We start from the raw sequence: 22,935 nt of genomic DNA on the forward strand, positions 1-22,935 counted from the left end.
ATGCTGTACCCTAGTGTACTTTTGCTCATTATAATATCATTATGTGGGAATAGAAATGTTGTTTTTGCAGAGTTACATTGTTTAGAAGGAGGGAATGTGGTACTGAGATATGCTTACAGTGATAAGAAAGCTTAGCAGGCGACCTTGTAAAATGCAGACAACCAGACTCCTTAGGACAATTAGTTGAAAATCACGGTGTCAAGTCAAGTCAGATAAGTGAAGAAACATTACCACTTCAAGCAGTAAAAATGTCAAAAGAAATTTGAAATTTAACAGGCCGGCAACTGAAGGCCATGCATTGTTTGTGAAGCATCAGATAGATTATGAACCTGGATTACCCACTCAGTGGGGAAACAGGGGAGGTCCTGTCATCAAAAGGTATATAAACTGTGTTTTGGAACTAGTAGATGCGCTCTCTCCTGCTTGTGGGGTGCCCACCATTGCAATCGCGAATAAATTACTACTTCACTGAGATCCTCGCCTGAGCCTAAGTTATTGGCTACGGAGTGTTTCTCACAATTATAATACCAAAACACACCTCCATCCCAAAAGCTACCCTCCTCCAAGGTGTGACCACCCCTCACCGAGCATGCACTCTGAATTTCTTGGAGCCCTTTACTTTAAACGGAGACAGGAGAACTTTTCACCAATCATAACTAAGATATGCTTTACTAGAGTCACTCAAGTGCCACCTAAAAGATAGACAATAATATAAATTGGCCTAAGAGAGGGGATGTCAGGGGAGATACCACCGTCAGATACCATCCCAAGGGAATACACCATCCTGAGGACCTCCTGACTTCTGGGATCAGTCGACTGGCTGAGCCTCTCTTCCCCCCCCCCCCCATTGGGATGCCTTTGGGTGAGATTTGAACACTTGGTTATACTGTGTGTCAGCACAGAAACTTAGAAATCTCTCTAGAGTCTTTGTGCCTTTTAATACGTTAATTTCCAGGCTGCACACCTGTGTCACCTGTGTGTTTCATGCATGCTAGCTTGCTTTTGCAGACAACTATCGCTGGCAATCCAAAGAACCTGTGTACCTGTTGCTGTAATAAATTGCACTTGATTGCATTTTTCCTAGTCGTGACAGTTCTCATTAAATGCAACTAGAGTAAGGGTGGTTATACATTATTGGTGAATCCGACCAGACCCCTAACGGTTAATCGGCTACACCCCTTAACACGACAAAAGGAGAGGAAGAGAGATGAAGGAATGGCAGGCAAGGAAAGCTACCCTAACTGTGTTGCAGCCTGAATCCTAGCAGGGACAGGCTTTGATAATATGTTTTAAGTGTGGCCAGGCTGTCCACTTCAAATAGGAATATCTGGAGTGGAAGAAGGAGGAAAGAAGGAAAATGGGATGAAATATGGTATACTGATATGTTGTTTCAGCATCCTGGAGGGAGAAAGGTATGGAATTAAGTTGGCCAGTGACTGAGCCTTTGGTGAAAGTACAGGCTGGAGAAAGATAAAAAGAAGTGTTAAAAGGGTTATTGAAGGTTTTAAAGGTGTGGTATGTAGTGTTTGACAGAGCTGTTTGAAGTTGAATGAGCAGGGAAAGAGGGTGTAGGCATTATCTAAGTAACAGTCGAGAAGTTTTGGTATATTTGCTGTGCTGTTTGGTCAGTTTCCCAAGTATTGGGGGGAGGGGGCAGCCTGCTTACCTTTAAAATGCTTACCTTTAGCACTCCTACAGGTTCAAGCAGCACCAAGAAAGGATATAGGAATTTCACCATATGAGATGCTGTTCGGATTACCCTATCTGGGCAGAAGGGATGAGATACCACAATTCGAAACAAGAGAGAGTTTTCTTAAGAACTGTATTCTGGGGTTGTCCTCTTCTTTGTCATCTCTCAGGACCCATGGGTTGTTGGCTCAAACCTTTGGAATTCCCCATTCACCACCATCAACCAGGAAACTGGGTCCTGATTCGGACGTGGAAAGAATCATAGCATCATAGAATCATAGAATATCCCGAGTTGGAAAGGAACCATAAGGATCATCAAGTCCAACTCCTGGCACCGCACAGGTCTACCCAAAAGTTTAGACCATGTTACTAAGTGCACAGACCAATCGCTTTTTAAATTCAGACAGGCTTGCTGCAGTGACTACTTCCCTGGGGAGCCTGTTCCAGTGTGCAACCACCCTCTCAGTGAAGAACCTCTTCCTGATGTCCAGCCTAAACTTCCCCTGCCTCAGCTTGACACCATTCCCGTGGGTCCTATCACTGGTGTTTACAGAGAATAGGTCACCTGTTACTCCCCTCCCCCTCGCGAGGAAGTTGTAGACCGCGATGAGGTCCCCCCTCAGCCTCCTCTTCTCCAGGCTGAACAGGCCCAGTGACCTCAGCTGCTCCTCATATGTCTTCCCCTCTAGGCCCTTCACCATCTTCGTCACCCTCCTCTGGACACTCTCCAACAGTTTAATGTCCTTTTTGTACTGTGGTGCCCAGAAGTGCACACAGTACTCGAGGTGAGGCCGCACCAGCGCAGAGTAGAGCAGGACAATCACCTCCCTCGACCGACTAGCCATGCCGTGCTTGATGCATCCCAGGGTACGGTTGGCCCTCCTGGCTGCCTGGGCACACTGCTGGCTCATATTCAACCACAACCCCCAGATCCCTCTCTGTGGGGCTGCTCTCCAGCATCTCGTCACCCAGTCTGTATGTATAGCCAGGGTTGCCCCGTCCCAGGTGCAGGACCCGGCACTTGCTCTTATTAAACTTCATGTGGTTGGTGATCGCCCAGCTCTCCAATCTGTCCAGATCTCTCTGCAAGGCCTTTCCACCCTCATCCGAGTCCACAACTCCTCCAAGTTTGGTGTAGTCAGCAAATTTGCTCAGGACACCTTCTAGTCCTACATCCAAATCATTTATAAAGACATTGAAGAGGACTGGCCCTAAAATGGAGCCTTGAGGGACCCCACTAGTGACCATCTGCCAGCCAGATGTGGCCCCATTTACCACAACCCTTTGAGCCCTGCCCGTCAGCCAATTGCTCACCCATCGTATGATGTTTTTGTTAAGTTGTACACTGGACATTTTGTCCAGTAGGATCCTATGGGAAACCATGTCAAAAGCTTTGCTGAAGTCCAAAAAGATCACATCAGCTGGTTTCCCTTAGTCAACTAGATGGGTGATCTTATCATAAAAGGAAATCAAATTTGTTAGGCAGGACCTACCCCTCATGAACCCATGTTGGCTGGGACCAATGACAGCATTGTCCCCCAGGTGTGCTTCAATAACTTCAAGAATCATCTCCATAATTTTACCAGGCACTGATGTGAGACTGACAGGCCTGTAATTGCTACGGTCTTCTTTCTTACCCTTCTTGAAAATTGGCACAACATTTGCCAGCTTCCAGTCTACTGGGACCCCTCCAGATTCCCAAGATCGTTGAAAAATGATTGAGAGAGGTCCCGCGATGACATCAGCCTGCTCTTTAAGCACCCTTGGATGGATCCCATCCGGATTTCTTGTAGCCAGGCAGAACAGCAAATCCCGCACACGTTCAGGTGCGGTTGGGACTTTGTCATTCCCACCGTCATAGTCCTCCAGCTCAGGGCACCCAGGGTCCCCAAGCCCATCACCAGTGTTGAAGACAGAGGCGAAGAAGGCATTAAATGTCTCTGCTTTGCCTATGTCATTGTCTGTGAGGAGACCTTCCCCATCAAGTAGTGGACCTATGTTTTCTTTGGTCCTCCTTTTTCTGTTCACATATCTAAAAAAGCCTTTTTTATTGTCTCCCACAGACATGGCCAGCTTCAACTCTAGTTGGGCTTTGGCCACACGAATTTTCTCCCTACAAACATGAACAGCATCCCTGTATTCCTTCCTCGTCGCCTGACCCTCCTTCTAGCAGCCGTACACTTTCTTTTTTCCCCTAAGCTCCAGTAGAAGATCCCTGGTCAGCCAGGCCGGCCTTCTGCCCTGCCTGCCTGACTTCCGATATTTTGGAGTTGCCTGATCTTGTGCTTTTAGGAGGCAGTGCTTAAAGACTGACCGCCCTTTTGGGGAGAGGTTATGAATATGTGTAGGCGTTTCCTTACCTGTGTAACCCCTTTTGTATAAATACAAAATGAACTACTGTGGTGGGTGCGCACGATTGTGGTGGGGCGACCTCCCCCCCCCGTGCTGCCCAGTGCTGAATAAACATACCTACTTTACATCTTTACAGGTTGTGGAGTCTGTTTTCTGCATGTCACAGGGTTGAGCACAAGGCCCTAGGGGTCTGCCAGGTGATGGAGAGTTGCCTTCAGAGGGGGGAACCCTACAGCTGAGCGTGGACAGTGTCTGTAGACAGACCTGCAGGTCCGTAACTCCTGAGAGTTCTGTGCCTGCTGAATACAGATGAACATCCAGCAGCACAGCCTGGGGACACGCTTGTGATAAATTAGTAGGGGTTTGTTCATTGTCCTTGAGAATTTAAAGAATCTACTGAGGAGATAAGGTTTCACAACTCACGGCATTGTAACATGGGGACAAAGCAAGACATCCTGTTTTGTCCCCACCTGAACACAAGCACAACGCATGATCACCGGAGGAAGAACAACGACCCCCAACAACAGACTGCGCAATCTCAGGACAGGTCTCGACAAGTCGACAAGTCGACAGGTCTCGACAGGTCTCGACAAGTTTCGACAAGCCGGAACTTCAATGCTATAAAACAGCGACACTGGAAAGGGGAAGTTGCGTGCCGTGGTGGAGCAGAGACTCCCCAGCCGCCCAGCGCTGTTTTGCTTGTGTCTGCTTACTTGATTAATAAAATAATTTCAATAGACCAGTAAATTGTGTGGTCTAACTTATAACAAATTTGGTGCCGTGACTCGGATAAAGGCAATCTGATTGAAAGACCTTCGGAGGGGGCGCCCCGCTGATTTCAGCGGCCTTCGCTAGGACTACTTTCATTCAAACCCTTCACCGACGAACCCAAAATTAGACACAAGCAAATAAAACCGGTAAACCCCAGGCAACCTTTGTGCACGAAGCCCGAACGAAGACCCACGGGGTGGGTAAGTATAGGCCGGTGTTCCGTTCGGTTGGGGTTGGGTTTCCCAGAGTGTGACAACTGAGACGTCCAATTGCGGACGAAGCGAGAGCGGACCCCTCGGTAGTGCGGTTCCCACATCCCGCGAGGGACTGGGCCACGAAAAGGGGGAGCGTGTGTGTGTGCGTGTGAGGGCACTCTGGAAGATGGGACAGAAGAAGAGTAAGCCTTCTGGTCCCATGGGTGGGGTAACGTCTGATGTTAGGTTACCCCGGGATTAATGATTAAAAATTGGCAGGATTCCCCTTTTAGGCGGGGAAGGAATAAAGTAAAAATGGTACATTATTGTGTTGAAGTTTGGGATGGTAAACAGATTCGAGGAGACCACCTTTACTGGCCTGTATTTGGGTCTTTTGAAGATTGGGTTTGTCAGGCCTCAATATTTATGTAAACTCAAAGGAACCCTTTAGTCTAGAAGAAAGTGAGTATGCGCACCTCTGGATAAATTCAGATATGAGGATGCATCTATATCCTCTAAAAGAAAAAGGAGGGCGGGATAAAAAGAGAAAGGACTTAGAAGTCCCGACACCACCCCCGCCCTATATTCCACCACCCGCACCAACGGCTCCTGTCCTTAATGGACTCCCCGAATTAGCTAATCCAGGAGAATCGGAATCGGATCATGAAACACAGGGGCCGGTAACCAGAAGCAGGGCAAGAAATCAGAAATCTGCTTTAAGGGAGGGATTATATCCCCTACGAGAAATAGTAATTGGGCGGACCCCAGCCAGGAATGGAATATGTGGCCATCCCCATTAACTCCGGGGATGTCCGAGATTTTAAGAAAAGGACAGGACAGGAGGACGGTAAGCAAGCTTTAATGGCAACTGGCATAGTGTTTGCAGCTGCTGAGGAATAATTCTAACTGGAATAATAACTGTACATTGTATATTGTATATATAAAAGCCCGGGCATTTTTGTTAAAGTATTCTTTTATTCATATGTTAATATGTAAATATGTAAATATAAGAACTGCCATTGAGGTGTATGTCTAAGGGAACAAAATTTGCCCAGGCATATTATTGGCTCATCAGGTTTAAATGTCCTCAGTGTAATTGTCAACAGGCAGTTAATTTACAGTGGTTTGATTTTATTTGTGTATCTATATATTGTGAATTTTGGAGGGATTGGGATTGACTAGTAAAGAGCTTCTAGGAAAACAGTGGAATATTAACCACTGTAGATAACAATAGGAAATGTTCAAAGCAAAGAAACCCCGAGGAAAAGCCCCCTAGGGTGTATACTAACACATTGGAGGGATATAGTGGGCTGAGAGGGTACAGAAAGTAAAAGAACTCTTATCAAATATTGTAATCAATGGTGGCCACTTTATAAACTAGAGGATGGAGCGGAGTGGCCCCTAAATGGAACTATTAATTATAACACCATATTACAGTTAATGTTGTTTTTGTGGAAAGAAGGAAAATGGGATGAAATATGGTATATTGATTGATATGTTGTTTCAGTATCTTGGAGGGAAAAGGTATGGAATTAAGTTGGACTCTGACTGAGCCTTTGGTGTTGGTATTAGAAAAGTACGGGCTGGAGAAAGATAAAGGAAGTGTTAAAAGGGTTGCTGAAGGTGTTAAAGGTGTGGCATGTAGTATTTAACAGAGCTGTTTGAAATTGAATGAGCAGGGAAAGGTGATGTAGGCATTATCTAAGTAACAGTCTAGAAGTTTTGGTATATTTGCATATTTGCTGTGATGTTTGTTCAGTTTCCCAAGCATCGGGGAAGGGGGGAACAGCCTGCTCCACCAGGGGCCTCTCCAGCAGCCGCAGGGGGGCTTCAGCTCCAGCGCCTGGAGCGCCTCCTGCCCCTCCTTCTGCACTGACTTTGGTGTCTGTGGGGGGGTTTCTCGCTCTCCCAACTGCTGTTGAGCAGCAGGGTTTTGTTCATTTCTTTGTCTGTTTGTTTTCGTGGATGTGCTGTCACAGAGGCACGGACTGTGTTGCTCATGGCTTGGCTCTGGGCAGCAGTGGTCCTCTTTGGGGCCAGATGAAATTGTCCCTTACCTACCACGGGGAGGTTTCTGGGTTTTTCTCACGGGGGCTGCCACTGCAGTTTCCCACTCCCACACCCCCCCCCCCCCCCCAAACCTTACCAGCAAACCCAATACACTGGGGCAGCTAAGTCATTACTGACTTGTAAAGCTTCAGGGATTAAATTAACTAATGAAACCCTAAATGTGATGGGGGTAGAAGGTACTGGGATAACAGTGCCACTTTTGGGGAATACTAAGCTGAGACCAGGGGATAAAATGATCACTGGGCAATTATTGTATGTATCCAAGGCGGAAACTAACTTGTTGGGAAGGGATTTGATGATTAAATTGGGCATTCAAATAGTAAATTGTTAGACTGGAATAACAGTGTTATTAATGGAGTGCTCTCAGGCCCTGAGAGCAAACGTATATTCACCTCTGACTGGAAAGACTCTGAAATGGGGGTGGAAGCAACAATATAGGTGGACAATTTTACCTCAGGGGTTTACAGGGCCACCTATCTATTTGGGTAAATTCTAAAAAAGGTTTTGGAGCAATTACAACCTCCCAAGGAGGTATTAATGTTACAAATATGTGGATCATTTTAAGGAAAATGGATACTCCCCAATGGGAGAGAAATGCTGAATAAAGTGATAATGAGGCAAATATTAACTGTTTTACATCAGAAGAGTCATTGGGAGGTGCAAGCAATGTGTGATGTTGTTCTAAGAAAGCATGTCTGTGTAGGAATATATACTTTAGGGAAGCACACATGCAGAGGATGTACTATATGTCAAAAGGTAAATAAAAAAGGTCTTCTGTATCCTATCTAGAGGGGGACGGGAGCCAGGGCTTTGACCTTTCCAAAGTATACAGGTAGACTTTACTGAGTTACTTGTTTGTCCTAATTGACCATGTGACTGAATGAGTGTAAAGTTTTACTGCAAGGATTAAAGCAGGCCTTAGAGATTGAGTGGGATTTTCACAGCCCCTGGCACCCCTCCTTTTCTGGAAAGGTAGAGCGAATGAATGGTGAAATTAAGAAACAACTAACAAAACTTATGCTGGAAATTAAGGCTTCTTGGGTAAAATGCTTCCCCCTTGCACTGTTAAACATATGGATGCAGCCCAGAACTGATGTAGGAATTTCTCCTTTTGAAATGCTATATGGTATGCCCTATGACTTGGAATTGCCACGTGATCACCCTCAATTCTAATGAAGACTTTGAAAGAGACTCTTTTTAACACCACGATGGGGAAGGCCCCTATGTTGTTTTGCTTACTACAGAAACAGCCATCCGGACTGCGGAGAAAGGATGGACACATGCCAGCCGTGTTAAAGGACCAACCTGTGACAAGATGTGGGAGATTGTTCCAGGAAACAAAGACCTGAAGCTCACATTGTGACGAACTCGATAGGTACCGTGGGTTAAGGTAGAGGCTCTCCCCTGAAGAACACTACTGCTGCCGAGAAGAACTAAAACCTCGTAGCTGGCTGCAACCCAACTGACGAGTGAGGCAGAGGAGTGAATAAGTGGGGAAAGACATGGGCCTCAGCCATTCCTATCGGTATTTGGGGGTTCTCGCAGTGATTTCATCCTGCATAGCGACTCAACACCACCCCCACCAACCTTTTAAATGGACTTTAAGTCGATTCGAAGATCAACAGGTTATTGCAACCCAGACAACATCGGGGGGGGCTCGAGGCCCCGATGCTGGGAATATGTGGGATTTTATTTCTGCCCAAGTTCTAACCTGGGAAGGGGGTACTGTAAATGCCTGAACGTGTATTATTGTGCATACCGGGGGTGTGAAACCATTGCTACAGACTGCACACTTGGGGCTGGTCGGGATAAATTCTTACAAGTGGGATATGGGCTGCAAAGTTGTAACCGACAATTGGATCCCCGTTACAGGTGGTGAGGGCATGGTATAGGGTATACAGGAACCTTCCACGGAAATAAAGAAATTTGCAAGGTTCTATATATAAATATAACAAACTCGGACGATACTAGCTGGGTACTAGGAAAAATGTCAGATTTTACGAACACGGAACAGATAGGGGAGGACTCATCCTAATAAAGAAGGGAAAACCCGAGACTTCCAAGGTAGTCGGGCCTAATAAAGAGTTACTAGGGGAAGGTTTGGTTGTCCAGACTGTAAATATACCTGGGACTGCCCAACCTACTACAGTGTTTTCTACAAATAATACTAGGTGGGTATGTTCAGTGTTGGGAGTCACTCCTTGCCTATCTTTAAAATTGTTTAGCATATCTCATGATTTTTGTGTACAGGTGGTCATTATACCAAGGATTCTATACCACACTGAAGAGTATATGTATACCTATCACACAGTGGCTGAATACCATCTGGTAAAGAGGGAGCCTATTACAGCTGTCACCTTAGCCACTTTAATGGCCCTTGGGGCTGCAGGTGCAGGAACTGGAATTGCTTCCCTGATAAAACAAAGCCAGGAATTTACTTCTCTACGCATTGCCGTAGATGAGGATCTGGCCCGTATAGAGCAATCAATAACAGCTCTGGAAAAATCGGTTAGGTCATTATCCGAAGTGGTACTCCAAAACCGTAGAGGGTTGGATTTGATTTTCTTACAACAAGGAGGACTGTGTGCAGCCCTACGTGAAGAATGTTGTGTATATGCAGATCATACTGGGGTGGTAAGAGATACAATGACTAAATTGAGGGAAGGATTAGAAAAACGCAAAAAGGAAAATGAAGCTCGTCAGAATTGGTATGAATCCTGGTTTAATTACTCACCTTGGCTTACTACCCTGCTATCAACCATAGCAGGGCCCCCTTGTTGTTACTTATATTAACACTGACTTTTGGACCATGTATATTCAATCAAGTAATCGCAATTGTTAAAAGTCGATTAGAAGCTGCTCATCTTATGCTTGTGCATGCTAAGTATGAATCTCTTGAGCAGGAGGAGGACAACGCAGAAACTTTGATGCTCAGCAAGAAGATATTGCAAAAATTCAATGAACAAAATATGTTTGAAAAAGAAAAAGGAGGGATTGTGATAAATTAGTAGGGGTTTGTTCATTGTCCTTGAGAATTTAAAGAATCTACTGAGGAGATAAGGTTTCACAACTCACGGCATTGTAACATGGGGACAAAGCAAGACATCCTGTTTTGTCCCCACCTGAACACAAGCACAACGCATGATCACCGGAGGAAGAACAACGACCCCCAACAACAGACTGCGCAATCTCAGGACAGGTCTCGACAAGTCGACAAGTCGACAGGTCTCGACAGGTCTCGACAAGTTTCGACAAGCCGGAACTTCAATGCTATAAAACAGCGACACTGGAAAGGGGAAGTTGCGTGCCGTGGTGGAGCAGAGACTCCCCAGCCGCCCAGCGCTGTTTTGCTTGTGTCTGCTTACTTGATTAATAAAATAATTTCAATAGACCAGTAAATTGTGTGGTCTAACTTATAACAACGCTGAGCCCTGCAGGGTGGCCAGCTCAGCCCGGGTTCACAGAAGCCAGTTCCTGGGTCCCTGTTGGTGTGATCCCGCTGGTGGCAGAACCCTGAGGTGCTGAAGCAGGAGCCTGCAGCCAGGCACGGGATCCAGGGAGGAAGATGGGGTACCGAACTCTGTGCAGGGCTGGGCTGAGCCAGTTCTCAGCCAAGAACTGCCCACCAGTGACAGCTGTGATAAATTAGTGGGGGGTTTGTTCATTGTCTTTGAGGAATTTGGAGAAACTGCTGAAGAGATAAGGTTGTACAAATTAACGGCCTTGGTAAAGGGGAGGATTAAAGCAAGCAGATAACAGGAGGGAGTATTGGATACACATCCTTGAGTGAAACCAGACATCCTGTCTGCCGCTTCATTACCCCCACCTGAATACGAGCACAACGTGTGAACACCAGCAGAGGAACAACGACCCCCCCTCTCAACAATAAACTGCGCAGCCTCAGCCAGTTCAATAGGTCTCGATAAGCTGGAACTCGACTGCTATAAAATAGCTACCCTGGAAAGGGAAGGTGCGTGCTGTTGCGGAGCGGAGACTCCCCAGCCGCCCAGCGCTGTTTTGCTTGTGTCTGCTTACTTGATTAATAAAATAATTTCAATAGACCAGTAAATTGTGTGGTCTAATTTATAACAATTTGGTGCCGTGACTCGGATGAAGGCAAATCTGATTGAAAGACCTTCGGAGGGGGCGCCCCGCTGATTTCAGCGGCCTTCGCTAGGACTACTTTCATTCAAACCCTTCACCGACGAACCCAAAATTAGACACAAGCAAATAAAACCGGTAAACCCCAGGCAACCTTTGTGCACGAAGCCCGAACGAAGACCCACGGGGTGGGTAAGTATAGGCCGGTGTTCCGTTCGGTTGGGGTTGGGTATCCCGGAGCACGACATTTGAGACGTCCAAGTGCGGACGAAGCGAGTGCGGACCCCTCGGTAGTGCGGTTCCCACCTCCCGCGAGGGACTGGGCCACGAAAAGGGGGAAGCGCTGTGTGTGTGTGTGTGAAGGTGCTCCGGAAGATGGGACAGAAGAAAAGTAAGCCTTCTGGCCCCATGAGGGAGGGATCCAATGCTGTAGGGATACCCTCTGTTCCTTCTGATAGTCCGTTAGGACAAATGATTAAGAATTGGGATGATTCCCCTTCTAGGCGGGGAAAGAGTAAAGTTAAAATGATTTATTATTGTATAGAAGTGTGGGGCAACAAGCCCATCAAAGGGGACAGCGTTTTCTGGCCCCCGTTCGGCTCCTTTGAGGATTGGGTATGCCAAGCCCTCAATATTTATGTTAACTCTAAGGAGCCCTTTAGTTTGGAAGAAAGTGAATATGCGCACATCTGGATAAATTCAGATACGAGGACGCATCTATATCCTCTAAAAGAAAAAGGAGGGCGGGATAAAAAGAGAAAGGACTTAGAAGTCCCGACATCGCCCCCGCCCTATATTCCACTGCCCGCACCAACGGCTCCTGTTAGCAAATTCAGGAGAAACGGAATCGGATCATGAAACACAGGGGCCGGTAACCAGAAGCAGGGCAAGAAATCAGAAATCTGCTTTAAGGGAGGGATTATATCCTCTACGAGAAATAGCGATGGGGGGACCCCAGCCAGGAATGGAATATGTGGCCATCCCCATTAACTCTGGGGATGTCCGAGATTTTAAGAAAAGGACAGGAGGACGGTAAGCAAGCTTTAATGGCAACTGGCATGATGTTTGCAGCTGCTGAGGAATAATTCTAACTGGAATAATAACTGTACATTGTATATTGTATATATAAAAGCCCGGGCATTTTTGTTAAAGTATTCTTTTATTCATATGTTAATATGTAAATATGTAAATATAAGAACTGCCATTGAGGTGTATGTCTAAGGGAACAAAATTTGCCCAGGCATATTATCGGCTCATCAGGTTTAAATGTCCTCAGTGTAATCGTCAACAGGCAGTTAATTTACAGTGGTTTGATTTTATTTGTGTATCTATATATTGTGAATTTTGGAGGGATTGGGATTGACTAGTAAAGAGCTTCTAGGAAAACAGTGGAATATTAACCACTGTAGATAACAATAGGAAATGTTCAAAGCAAAGAAACCCCGAGGAAAAGCCCCCTAGGGTGTATACTAACACATTGGAGGGATATAGTGGGGTGAGAGGGTACAGAAAGTAAAAGAACTCTTATCAAATATTGTAATCAATGGTGGCCACTTTATAAACTAGAGGATGGAGCGGAGTGGCCCCTAAATGGAACTATTAATTATAACACCATATTACAGTTAATGTTGTTTTTGTGGAAAGAAGGAAAATGGGATGAAATATGGTATATTGATTGATATGTTGTTTCAGTATCTTGGAGGGAAAAGGTATGGAATTAAGTTGGACTCTGACTGAGCCTATTAGAAAAGTACGGGCTTGAGAAAGATAAAGGAAGTGTTAAAAGGGTTGCTGAAGGTGTTAAAGGTGTGGCATGTAGTATTTAACAGAGCTGTTTGAAATTGAATGAGCAGGGAAAGGTGATGTAGGCATTATCTAAGTAACAGTCTAGAAGTTTTGGTATATTTGCATATTTGCTGTGATGTTTGTTCAGTTTCCCAAGCATCGGGGAGGGGGGGAACAGCCTGCTCCACCAGGGGCCTCTCCAGCAGCCGCAGGGGGGCTTCAGCTCCAGCGCCTGGAGCGCCTCCTGCCCCTCCTTCTGCACTGACTTTGGTGTCTGTGGGGGGGTTTCTCGCTCTCCCAACTGCTGTTGAGCAGCAGGGTTTTGTTCATTTCTTTGTCTGTTTGTTTTCGTGGATGTGCTGTCACAGAGGCACGGACTGTGTTGCTCATGGCTTGGCTCTGGGCAGCAGTGGTCCTCTTTGGGGCCAGATGAAATTGTCCCTTACCTACCACGGGGAGGTTTCTGGGTTTTTCTCACGGGGGCTGCCACTGCAGTTTCCCACTCCCACCCCCCCCCCCCGAACCTTGCCAGCAAACCCAATACACTGGGGCAGCTAAGTCATTACTGACTTGTAAAGCTTCAGGGATTAAATTAACTAATGAAACCCTAAATGTGATGGGGGTAGAAGGTACTGGGATAACAGTGCCACTTTTGGGGAATACTAAGCTGAGACCAGGGGATAAAATGATCACTGGGCAATTATTGTATGTATCCAAGGCGGAAACTAACTTGTTGGGAAGGGATTTGATGATTAAATTGGGCATTCAAATAGTAAATTGTTAGACTGGAATAACAGTGTTATTAATGGAGTGCTCTCAGGCCCTGAGAGCAAACGTATATCCACCTCTGACTGGAAAGACTCTGAAATGGGGGTGGAAGCAACAATATAGGTGGACAATTTTACCTCAGGGGTTTACAGGGCCACCTATCTATTTGGGTAAATTCTAAAAAAGGTTTTGGAGCAATTACAACCTCCCAAGGAGGTATTAATGTTACAAATATGTGGATCATTTTAAGGAAAATGGATACTCCCCAATGGGAGAGAAATGCTGAATAAAGTGATAATGAGGCAAATATTAACTGTTTTACATCAGAAGAGTCATTGGGAGGTGCAAGCAATGTGTGATGTTGTTCTAAGAAAGCATGTCTGTGTAGGAATATATACTTTAGGGAAGCACACATGCAGAGGATGTACTATATGTCAAAAGGTAAATAAAAAAGGTCTTCTGTATCCTATCTAGAGGGGGACGGGAGCCAGGGCTTTGACCTTTCCAAAGTATACAGGTAGACTTTACTGAGTTACTTGTTTGTCCTAACTGACCATGTGACTGAATGAGTGTAAAGTTTTACTGCAAGGATTAAAGCAGGCCTTAGAGATTGAGTGGGATTTTCACAGCCCCTGGCACCCCTCCTTTTCTGGAAAGGTGGAGCGAATGAATGGTGAAATTAAGAAACAACTAACAAAACTTATGCTGGAAATTAAGGCTTCTTGGGTAAAATGCTTCCCCCTTGCACTGTTAAACATATGGATGCAGCCCAGAACTGATGTAGGAATTTCTCCTTTTGAAATGCTATATGGTATGCCCTATGACTTGGAATTGCCACGTGATCACCCTCAATTCTAATGAAGACTTTGAAAGAGACTCTTTTTAACACCACGATGGGGAAGGCCCCTATGTTGTTTTGCTTACTACAGAAACAGCCGTTTGGACTGCGGAGAAAGGATGGACACATGCCAGCCGTGTTAAAGGACCCACCTGTGACAAGATGTGGGAGATCGCTCCAGGAAACAAAGACCTGAAGCTCACATTGTGACGAACTCGATAGGTACCGTGGGTTAAGGTAGAGGCTCTCCCCTGAAGAACACTACTGCTGCCGAGAAGAACTAAAACCTCGTAGTTGGCTGCAACCCAACTGACGAGTGAGGCAGAGGAGTGAATAAGTGGGGAAAGACATGGGCCTCAGCCATTCCTATCGGTATTTGGGGGTTCTCGCAGTGATTTCATCCTGCATAGCGACTCAACACCACCCCCACCAACCTTTTAAATGGACTTTAAGTCGATTCGAAGATCAACAGGTTATTGCAACCCAGATAACATCGGGGGGGGCTCGAGGCCCCGATGCTGGGAATATGTGGGATTTTATTTCTGCCCAAGTTCTAACCTGGGAAGGGGGTACTGTAAATGCCTGAACGTGTATTATTGTGCATACCGGGGGTGTGAAACCATTGCTACAGACTGCACACTTGGGGCTGGTCGGGATAAATTCTTACAAGTGAGATATGGGCTGCAAAGTTGTAACCGACAATTGGATCCCCGTTACAGGTGGTGAGGGCATGGTATAGGGTATACAGGAACCTTCCACGGAAATAAAGAAATTTGCAAGGTTCTATATATAAATATAACAAACTCGGACGATACTAGCTGGGTACTAGGAAAAATGTCAGATTTTACGAACACGGAACAGATAGGGGAGGACTCATCCTAATAAAGAAGGGAAAACCCGAGACTTCCAAGGTAGTCGGGCCTAATAAAGAGTTACTAGGGGAAGGTTTGGTTGTCCAGACTGTAAATATACCTGGGACTGCCCAACCTACTACAGTGTTTTCTAATAAGTTGACAGAGTTATCCTTTCCCACACTGCTTCCAAGCATTGTGAAAAAAAAAAAGAAAGGGGTTGTACCCGAGGAGATAACTGAAGGGTACTGGCTATGTGTAAGTGTTAAGCCCCCATATTCAAATTCTTCCAAGTGCAGTTGGGGTCAGGAAATTGGGATAACTTTGACCCAAGTTACGGGAAAAGGTAGATGTATCGGCACAGTTCCAAGAGATAAAAATGATCTGTGCCATGCCACTGAAAAAAAATAAAAATAAGAATGGACCAAACACATAAATGGTTAATTCCTGCAAATAACACTAGGTGGGTATGTTCATTGTTGGGAGTCACTCCTTGCCTATCTTTAAAATTGTTTAACACATCTCATGATTTTTGTGTACAGGTGGTCATTATACCAAGGATTCTATACCACACTGAAGAGTATATGTATACCCATCACACAGTGGCTGAATACCATCTGGTAAAGATCATACTGGGGTGGTAAGAGATACAATGACTAAATTGCGGGAAGGATTAGAAAAACACAAAAGGGAAAATGAGGCTCGTCAGAATTGGTATGAATCCTGGTTTAATTACTCACCTTGGCTTACTACCCTGCTATCAACCATAGCAGGGCCCCCTTGTTGTTACTTATATTAACACTGACTTTTGGACCATGTATATTCAATCAAGTAATCGCAATTGTTAAAAGTCGATTAGAAGCTGCTCATCTTATGCTTGTGCGTGCTAACTATGAATCTCTTGAGCAGGAGGAGGACAACGCAGAAACTTTAATGCTCAGCAAGCAAATATTGCAAAAATTCAATGAACAAAATATGTTAGAAAAAGAAAAAGGAGGGATTGTGATAAATTAGTGGGGGGTTTGTTCATTGTCTTTGAGGAATTTGGAGAAACTGCTGAAGAGATAAGGTTGTACAAATTAACGGCCTTGGTAAAGGGGAGGATTAAAGCAAGCAGATAACAGGAGGGAGTATTGGATACACATCCTTGAGTGAAACCAGACATCCTGTCTGCCGCTTCATTACCCCCACCTGAATACGAGCACAACGTGTGAACACCAGCAGAGGAACAACGACCCCCCCTCTCAACAATAAACTGCGCAGCCTCAGCCAGTTCAATAGGTCTCGATAAGCTGGAACTCGACTGCTATAAAATAGCTACCCTGGAAAGGGAAGGTGCGTGCTGTTGCGGAGCGGAGACTCCCCAGCCGCCCAGCGCTGTTTTGCTTGTGTCTGCTTACTTGATTAATAAAATAATTTCAATAGACCAGTAAATTGTGTGGTCTAATTTATAACAACAGCCAAAATGGGCTTTCTTTCCATGATCCTACATGTTATATATGGAGTGGTAATTTGTGTCGAGAAAATGGTTGATATTAATAAAGGAGGGGGAGATTTGGGAGTGTGGCCATGGGGGTTGGAAAGCCCCGTAGTTGAGATAACATTAGACTCTTAACAATGAGGCCATCAGGAATGTAAAAGAGTTTAGAGGGAACAAAGAAGGGTGATTCAGGAGACTCCAGGCAGTCTCGGGTTTCTTGTTCTCCAGCTGTTAAGGCATGGAAGTTGCTGGGTGTTTGCTGATGTTGTTATATTCAAAGTTGTTTGACCAATGAAAAGTTGTTTTGAAAAGAACTGCTGTGGGGAGAAGGGTATAAGAGGGGAGCCTGCCCTCAAGATTAAAAAAAAAAAGGCAACATGATGTAATGAAGTTACATGTATGTCGTCAATGGAGAGGCAGAAAGAAGGAATGAAGAGGAGCAGGCTAGCAGAACGGAGACCAGGATGGGAACAGGCACACTGATCGCCTCATGAAGATAGGTTCGGCCAAACTCAGCAAACTGCTCAGAGAAGCTCGTACAGAAAGTCGCTGGAAATGGGCGCACCAGAGCTGGAAAGAAGCTCAAGCTGAGAGAAGCGGACCTGCGCACACAACTGCCCCTGGCTGGTAAGCAGTTGCGCATTATGGGGAATCATGCGTCCTTAGGAACAAAGACTGTCCTGGTAACCTTACAGCTTATTCTCTTTATTAACAAACAGACAGTTTATGATCCTGAAATATGGGACCAAACTGAGGTCAAGGCGTGGGACTCTGCAACTAAAAATTACAAGGTAGCGGCGGGATTGCTCAGCACCTGGCGAGCAATCTCTGAGGCCTTAAAGAGCCATGTGGAGCCACAGTCAGAAATGTGTGGTTTGCCAGACAGTGAAGGAACTGCAGGCTCATTTACTGATCTGACTGCTACGCCATCGGCCCCTCTGCTGCTACTGCCATCGCAGGCCTTCGCTGTTACTCCCCCTGCTGACCTGGACATGCCTTTTGACCCAGGCCCTATTGGCCTGGAAAAGGAGATGAATGTTTTCCTTCGATCCGGGAAGAATGGGATACATAAGGCCCGAAGGCCAAGTTGCTTAACAACTTAAAGCGAGACATATTGTTCCCACGACTAGCCCTGGAATTCTCCGGTGTTTGTAATCAAGAAAACAAATGGAAAACGGAGACTGTTATATGATCTGAGAGAAATTAATGAAGTCATGGAAGATATGGGAGCACTTCAACCAGGATTACCAACTCCAACTATGCTCCCCCAGACATGGACATTAATAGTAATAGCCAGAATTCGGAAAACTTTGCCATGTTTATGTTTCAATTGATACCTTTTCTGATTGTACATATGTATAGGCGTACTAGGGTTTAGTATGTAAAAGCAATGTTCTATATATTTAGAAAGTTTGACGGTTGTGTGTGCGTGTTGGTGGGGCGTAGACTCCCCGTGCACCCAGCACTGTTGTGTGTGTGTTGGTAGAGTGTAGGCTGCCCGTGCACCCAGCGCTGTTTACTTGCCTTTTATAAATATTACTAAATTCAGATTGAGTTTTATCTTCATTTATAACAAATTGGTGATCCCGACGTGATCTTCTTGGACTTTGGATCTGTGACCAATAAAAGGAGGTGCCCCACATAGTGGCCCTTGCCGATAGTGGTGCTAGAGTCCAACAAGATTTTGAACATAAGAGGCAAGTAAAGAACCAAGAGCTCTCCCTCCATGACCTGTAATTCTGCATGTGAATACCCGAATGAAGAGGATTTGTGAGTATACCGTTAGGTTGGGGTGGGATTCGGTTGTGTTACTGTGTGTAAGGGTGTAACTGAGACAGAACTTAGTTCCGAAGCGAGTGTGGAGGTCTTCTAACCGTGGTTCCGATCTCCCACGAGGGACTCGGCAGGTGAAGGACCGAAGCAATTTCTTTAAGAATTCGTGGGTGGGTTAATCACTTACAAGACACCTCTAGACACAGGCACAGTCAGGGATTTGGAACCTCTTTAAGGGTTCCAGGGATTTGGAACCTCTTTGAGGGTTCCAGGGATTCAGAACTTCTTTGAGGGTTCCAGGATGGGTCAGGAGAAAAGGGCCCCATAACAGGAACCTGGAAGGTTGAGTCTACTCCTGGAGATGAAAGTTAAGCTTAAAAGAACTTGAAGTACATGTATATCGGGGCATAGCTACCCTTTGGATGCTAATTGTAGCGATCATTGGAAACTCATATAAAGGCCCTAATAGAAGGATTTGGAGACCCCAAAACCCCATAGAGGGAGTGCCACCTCCGGTAGAGATAAGATAATATATGTTATACCCAAAACATCTTGAATTACCCCGGTCCAGAAAATTTAAAATAATAGGTGGGAAATATACCTAGAGGATTGGTTATCTACTTTGAATTGAGGCCCCGCTAACTCATGTAAAAGTTGAATGCAGGTAGGAGAGCCATCGGGTGTGTAAGCCTGTACCATTTCCTAAGAAGCATCAGGGAGAGGGCAAGACCAGAGAAGGGACCAGTACCGCGGCTCAAGAAGGTTTACAAAGGGCTGCAACCCCTCAGGGTAATAACCGCCGGGTAACATGGCCTTTACTGGACCTCTCCTAATTACATGCATAATTCTATTGGTCCAGGGACATTCTCAGAATTGTAATGATTGTATTGGTAACACCCGGAGAGGAAGAATTCAGGAATGAGCATTAGTATATCATACTATCTATGCCTGTAAAGGGGAAGAATTAAACCCATGCTATGTGAACCAAACGGAGTATGCTCAATGTAATGAAAGCAATAAGATAACCTGATATGATCCCAAAGAGGTCCCCTATCAATGGTGGATAGAGGTAAGAACTAATAACGAAGGAGGAAGGTTAATTGGGAAAAGTCGCATCACCACAAATCTTAGTAAGCCATTATCAATCGAATGATGCTGCTAGTGATGATTATTATACACCCCATGAAACAATGACTTGGGTGAAATATTACAGTGAACAAGAAAAATATATATGTCCAAAAAATAGAATGAGGTTGACATGGTGTTTTCCAGGTATCAGTAGTGGCGGAGAGGTCAACAAAAGTCATTATTTCTGTGGGCGTGCACCCAGGGACTGGAGCTGTGTATGTTGGGGTACATGGCAGAAGGAACCTACTTTGTGCACTGGATTAAAGGCCTATCTTAAAAAGGGAGAAATAAATAAAGAAAGAATGTAGTTCAAGAGACTGTAATCCAGTAAACCTTACTATTTATAATCCGGGTGAGTTAAAGCAGAGGAAAGAAACCCAATATGGAATTGCAATTGGAGGAAAGGGAAAAGATCCTGGGGCTATTATAGATATAAGGGTTATCGAAAGAGCTAGGGAATCTGCCACAAAGCGATTATTATTCCAGTCATTTTACCATGAAATTTGAACGGGAGCTAAATATGAGATTCCAACCATTGCTAAAAACTTGTTTATAAATCTTGCAGAGAATATTGTGAAGGCATTACATGTAACAAACTGTTTTGTCTGTGGAGGAGCAAATCAAGGGGAACACTGGCTTTGGGAGTCGATGGAAGCAAACATTTCAGACCCAGAAATTTGGAAACCGGCAAAGGGTAATAGAATGACACAATGGGTATTACAAACAAGCATAATTGGGCAAACCTGTTGGCAAAACCAGAATGGGAAACAATCAGTAGGGGATTTAGTCTGTGAAGGAGGATATGAATGGAATAAGACAATATTAAATTGGACCTCCTTGGGAAGCCCTCAAGAAATGCCGGAAAACCTGAAAAATTGGACAGATAGTAACCAAATACCGAATGGGTGGCCAGCGCCCGATGAGTATTATTGGATATGTGGTAAACTATCATATACTACATTATCTAAAAGTTGGACGGAATCGTGTATTGGGAATAATTAGGCCCAGTTTCTTCCTATTACCCATTGCTTGAGGAGAGAGACTGGGAATTATAATTGGAGGGTTGTTCCTGGGACTACTAACAATCCCGTGCTTAATTCCTTGTATTACATTCCTTGTACAGAGAATAGTACGGAGAATAATCCAAGGAATGCAGTTTACCACAATCCCAGTGGAAAGTCCTCAAGAAGACATAGTTATGGTTCAATTAGCCTTGGCCAAATTCGAAGCCAAGACATGAATTAATGACATTCAAAAGAAGAGGAGGGATTGTGATATATGGAGTAATAATTTGTGTCAAGAAGATGGTTGATGTTAATAAAGAAGGTGGAGATGTGGGAGTGTGGCCATGGGGGTTGACAAGCCCCATGGTTGGTGATAACATCAGACTTAACGATGAGGCCATCAGGAATGTAAAGAGTTTAGAGGGGCTGTCACCTGTGGCTTCCCACCTGCCCTCACTTTGCTCTTCACAGAATCACAGAATTTCTAGGTTGGAAGAGACCTCAAGATCATCGAGTCCAACCTCTTGCAGCTACGCTGCATCACCACCAGCACCCCACCGCATCCACCTTTCTGCCACCGTGTCCCAGCCAAAGGGGTGCCGGGGGGATGCTGAGCTCCCTGTGCTGAGGACTGGTTGAGTCTCCCTCCCCAGACTGGGACCAGCTCCAGGGCACAGGAGCACTGGAGGCTCCTGTCCCTGCTCAGCCTACCCCTGGCAGTACTCACACCCCCATATCCCCACCAGGACCCTGCAGATGACCCTCATGAGCCAGGTAACCACCAAGGACACCCAGCCACAGGAGCAGCAGCAGCTGCCACTGCCCCGTGCACATTGTCATATGCATTCCAGCCACAAGGATCCCCCTACTCCATGGAGGGTGATGATCCCCAAAAATATTTTATCTCACGTGAGGCTGCAAGGAGAGGGATAGGGCTGGGATGAGAGGGGACAAGCAGGGTCCCTAAACACTCCATTAATAGCTACATCTTGCAGAGCCCCACTGGGATTTGCCTGTACTCCCAAACAAGGATCTTCCTGGCAGCTTCAGCATCATTTAGGGTCATCCTTCAAGGGTGAGGATAGACCCACATATGCAAAGTGCAAATGCCCCAGAGCCGTTCCCTGTGAAATGACCCACAGCCACTCAGCCTCATGGACAGGTTGTCCCAGGCCCTGGGTCCTCAGCCCCAAAACCCATCCTCACCACCTCCTTTCTGCACTGCTCAGGACCTCCTTCTGCTGTCCGCGGTTCCAGTTTGGCCGTACCTACAGATGCCTGACTCACAACGCCCTGGGCCTGAGCACCCTGGCAAAGAAGATCCCAGACTGAACTGGTGTGAACTGCTGTCCGAAGCCTGCTTTGCCCCTGCAAGCATGCACAGGGAATAAAGACAAGGCACTCTGGCATTGCCAGAGCTGAAAAGGGACAAAAGAACATGGGCTCACCCAGGACAGCGGAGAAAGGAAACACAGGGGCAGGGGCAGCCACATCCAACCTGGGTCTGGGGATTCTTTGGAGGGGTGAAGAAAGGACCTCTGGATGATACAGGGACTGGATCTACCACTCTTGACCAGGTGGCGACCATCTCCTCCCTGTGCCATGGTCTGCCATGAGCCAAGCATAGCAAGGGACAACCTATCTTGCTCTGAAGGTCTGCTTCTGGCTATAGCTGGAGGCAGGACAAAGCACAGGTATCTCCCAGGCCCTTCTCAGGGTCAGGCTGAAATCATAAGGCTGTAGAGCAAGGGACTTCAATCAGCACCTTTTTTATTAATATGCATCACAAATAAAGAAATAAATAAAGGTGAGACACCTTGTTCTAATGGGGAAATACAAATTAAATATGGTGCGACATCCACTAAGCAATGTACAAGCAGGAGGTAACCGTGCAAGACCAGGGCCCCATGCCACGGGGAAGCCAGCCCAGGCACAATGCCGTGAGCAGCATCCACTTGGCCAAGGCACCAAATACTATCATGGCCTTTAATTAACACTGTCCCCCACCCAGTGGGCAGGCAAGGACCCCCACCCCACCCCAAGAATATGGCAAGGCAGGGCTGGTATTGCCTCTGCCAAGGAGCCCAGGAACCCCAGCAGCCCCTTGTGCTTGTGCACAACACTTGCCCTC

This window comes from Aythya marila (assembly GCF_965140915.1).
Source record: "Aythya marila genome assembly, chromosome: W".
NCBI classification, from domain to species: domain Eukaryota; kingdom Metazoa; phylum Chordata; class Aves; order Anseriformes; family Anatidae; genus Aythya; species Aythya marila.